The sequence below is a fragment of the Pongo abelii genome, chromosome 11 (assembly GCF_028885655.2).
Source record: "Pongo abelii isolate AG06213 chromosome 11, NHGRI_mPonAbe1-v2.0_pri, whole genome shotgun sequence".
NCBI classification, from domain to species: Eukaryota; Metazoa; Chordata; class Mammalia; order Primates; family Hominidae; genus Pongo; species Pongo abelii.
The window spans coordinates 18,324,062-18,328,322 of record NC_071996.2 but is presented as its reverse complement, the minus strand read 5'-3'; the positions used below and the strand labels follow the sequence as shown (position 1 = coordinate 18,328,322).

The following is a 4,261-nucleotide window of genomic DNA, read 5'->3' as shown; positions in this document are numbered from 1 at the left end:
ATTCATTCACTATACAGTGCCAGCGGGGATGGTGCTAAACCCTTCATGAAAACTCCACCCCAATGAGCCAATCACCTCTCACCAGACCCCACCTCCAACAGTGGGGATTACAATTGGACATGAGATTTGGGTGGGGACACAGATCCAAATGATATCAGTGTGTTCACCTGTTGTTGTTTTGCTGTAAAGGAATACCTGAGACTGGTAATTTATAAAGAAAATAGGTTTATTTGGCTCATGGTTCTACAGGCTTTACAGGAAGTATTGTGCCAGCATCTGCTCAGCTTCTGGTGAAGCCTCAAGAAGCTTCCAATCATGGCAGAAGGCAAAGTGGGAGCAAGCACATCACATGGCAAGGGCAGGAGCAAGAGTCAGGGTGTGAGGAGGTCCTAGGCTCTTTGAAACAACTAGAGCTTGCATGAACTCAGAGCAAGAACTCACTCATTACTGCAGGGAGGGAAACAAGATATTCATGAGAGATCTGCCCCCATAACCTAAACACCTCCCACCAGGCCCCATCTCCAACACTAGGGATACATTTCAATATGAGATTTGGAGGGAACACACATCCCAATCCTATCACTAGAGAAATTAAACAAAATTGTATAATAAATCCTTATATATCCATCACTCATCTTCAACAATTAACATTTTGCCTCTCTTGTTCCATCTATACCTTCTTCCACCCCCATCTCTTCATTCAATGGGTTATTTTTATTATCATTATTAGAGTTTTTTTTTACTTTAGGTAAAAAGTATATATATATGTGCAAACCTTAGCCATAAAATTTTGACACACACATATACCTGTGTGACTTACACCCCTCACAATTTAGAACATTTACGTTCTTTATAGAAAGTTTTCTCCTATTCCTTTCTACTCAATCCCTCAATCTCATAACGCAATCACTGTTCTAATTATTTTTACCCGGTATTAGTTTTGCCTGTTCTTGAGCTTCATATGCTTCTTTTGACCAGCAGTCTCTGAGATTCATCTGTGTCAGTGTATCAGTAATTTGTTTCTCTTCGTTCCTGAGAAGTCTGTGTGAATATATCGTAATTTGTCTACCTTCTTTTGATGGGCATGTTTTTTCCATGTTTTGGCTATTACATTTATCTACTCATCTTTGTATGGACATAAATTTTCATTTCTCTTAGATGAACCTGTAGGAATGAAGTGACAAGGCCAAAAAGTTGGTGCATGTTTAAATGATATAAAAGTATAAGCCATTGTCTTACACTGTAGGATTTTCTTATAAATCATATCATTTCACATTCCCATGGGGAGCATATAAGGGTTCTGGCTACTCCACATTCTTGCCAACATTTAATGCTGTCACTCATTTTGGTTTTAGACATTCTAGTGCTTAAAGTGCTACCTTGTGGTTTTACCTTAAATTTCCCTAATGACTAATAATGTTAAGAACCTGTCCATGTGTTTATTGACCACTCATATATCTTCATTTGTAGTGTCTGTTCAAATGTTTTGCCATTTTTAATATGACAGTTTTATATTACTGAGTTGTTTGAGTTCCTTATATACTCTTGAAATTCCTCGTTAGAGATATATTTTGTGAATATTTTATCTTTTAGGCTTGTCATTTCATTTTCCTAATGGTATCATTTCTGTGAAGTCTAATTAAACATCTTTTTTCTTTTGTGGTTATCAATTTCTAAGCCTACTTAAAAAATCTTTGCTTATCCCAAGCCACCAAGATATTTTTTCTTGCTTTCTTCTAAAATCTTTATAGTTTTAGCTTTTATGTTTAGGTCTATGATCCCTCTTAAGTTAATTTCTGTATATGGTGTGTAGAAGAAGATGGAAATTTTTTTCTCTCTCCTTTATTCAGTTGTTATAGCACCAATTGTTTAAAAGACTTTACTCATTGACTTGCTTTCATGTGTCTGTTCAAAATCAATTGACTCTATTAACATGGATCTCTTTGGCCTTTGTATGCCCCACTGATCTTTTCATCTGTTCTTATGTCAATACCACACTGTATCTAATACTTTAGCTTTCTAAGAAGTTTTGAGGTCAGGTAACATCACTTCTACCAACTTACGTTTGAGCCTTATACCTTACCCCACCCACCCTGTTGTTCATTTCCTAGTATCAATCATTCCTTCCTTCCTTTCTTCGTTTACTTAACACTTCGGGAGTGTCTAATATTTGCAAGGAGTTTTGAATACACCCATAGTGAATAAAACAGATGAAATCTTCATCTTCCTGGAACTTACATTTCAATATCATCTTCTACTCCTGACACCTCACACTCACACTCAGGCTAAGCTGGGAGCAGTGTCTGACAGTGCTCTTCTGCTTCACTCAGCCTCCCTGGCAGGCCATAGTTTCTGTGTGCTGACAACCGCTCTGACACATACGTATGCACACATGCACACAGCCAGCTCACCTCAGCCTGTAGGCTCTAGCAGACACCCAGCCCTGGGGCAGGGCCCCTGGTTTCCTCTAGCCCAGCATCAGGACACCATGCCCATCTTAGCTGAGCCACCATTGCCTTCCCCCTCTGGCTGCCCCAGGCCCATCCACACTTCCAGACCCTCAACTCCACCCTTCTTCACGAGCCTCTTAATACAGGAGCCTTCCTTACTGAGGAGATCTGGCTCTCCCAGGTGAAATTTCTCAAGTTCTGCAGCTATGGACTTGGGTCAGCTGGAAAGAAAACCCCAGCAAACTCTGCCAAATTAACAATTTTTCTACTGCCAGCCCTCACTGTGATCTCATCTTGGGTGTGAAACCTCCAGCCGCAGTGACCCTGTCCACACAGCAGGTAACTCTGATAGAGGCCTGATTGCTGGGTGGAGGCTCCACAACTCTGAGGTATGAGACAAGTCCCTCTCCTCATTTTCAAGTAGGACCACAGGAATCTTTGTGGCAGGGTTTTTAACACTTTTCAGTTTTTCACAGCATGAGCTCCAACAATTCTATTCAATACTAACCCCCAAACCTGATATTGCTGCTTAGATGCTTTCCTATTGCTTGGTATTTATTGGAATTAGGAAATATTTTTACCATCCTCACTACAGAAAGCACTTAAAATTATGTAAAGATCATTTTTGAAAAAAAAAATTGTACATGCTTATTGTGAAAGGCATTTAAAATGCATGAAAGTATAAGGAAGAAAGATAAAAATGACCCCTGCCTCCAGGATAAGCACTGTTGGAAGATGGAGAGAGTGCCCCCACCTGCTCCACACCTGGCTGTGCCTGGTGCAGGTCTCAGGAGCCAGACTCTCATCCGTGCCATGCCGCTTACTGACCTGCCTGTGACGTCAGTTCTCTTCCACCAACAATGCTCCCTGACAAATACATCAAGATGCAAGAACCGCTTGGTGATTGGAGAAGGCTATTAAATCCCCTAATACGACTTTTATTCTAATATATTTTTATGCCTGAAGGTGTCTTATAGAGAGAATTACCTAATGCTGAGCTTTTTATGATCCCTGCAGATGTCCTGAAATGCATTTTCAGTCTGGTCCCCAGGTTTGTTTTAAACCAAGAATATCCTGTGAATTAACTGTAAGTTACCAATTAGGAGTATTTTAGGAAGCTGCAACTCAAGGTCTTACATCAGACACTGCCTGCCAGTGAAAATAAGACAAGTGTTTTTGTTGTTGTTGTTGTTTTTATTTTTATTTTGCCTCCTCAACCTCAAAGCCTGCTCCCTCAATCTCAAAGCCAGGTGAAAGGGAAGGGGGAGAGAGAGTGACAATGTGTGAGCCCCTGGAGGCTTGCAAAGACTCACCCTTCTGATTCCCCATGGTGCTTTTTTGTGCACAGGATCATCTGTAACAGGGCTGGGACTGTAATGATACAAGTAAGTTCCTAGCCTGGGGCAGACACCCAAAAATGTATGAATAATATTTCCATGTAATATTTTTTAAAATCTACATTAGTACAAAATCCACAATGAACCTGAACAATGAACCTGACCTCACCCTAGTCTGTCCCTCCTCTCACCTGACCTCACCCTTGTCTCAGGCTAAAAGCATCGCCCGCTTGGACCCAGGGATCCATTTTCTCCCGGCCTAGAGCCTGACCCCTGAGAGATCTGAAAGACGCCTTTGGGGAGCAGAGATGGGCAGGCTAGAAGACAGCTACGTCTCCTCCAGCTGAAGCACTGACTCTCTACATTCAGAAGAACCTTCTCCAGGACCACATCTGCCAACAGCCATGCAGGAAGCAAAAGTTCATTTTATTGTAAATGAACTGTGTGGTATGAAAGCCTTATGCAATACTCCAA

At 41.1% G+C, this 4,261-nt stretch overlaps 1 long non-coding RNA gene across 1 annotated transcript; it reads right to left on the bottom strand.

The window, feature by feature from the left end:
• Window positions 1-211: 211 nt before the first annotated feature.
• On the bottom strand, window positions 212-3,904 carry LOC134759575 (uncharacterized). Its single transcript, XR_010135952.1, has 4 exons — window positions 3,438-3,904; window positions 3,205-3,317; window positions 929-1,164; window positions 212-447 (listed from the first exon to the last, which is right to left on the bottom strand). It is a non-coding gene; the product is annotated as an uncharacterized LOC134759575 (long non-coding RNA).
• Window positions 3,905-4,261: the final 357 nt, after the last annotated feature.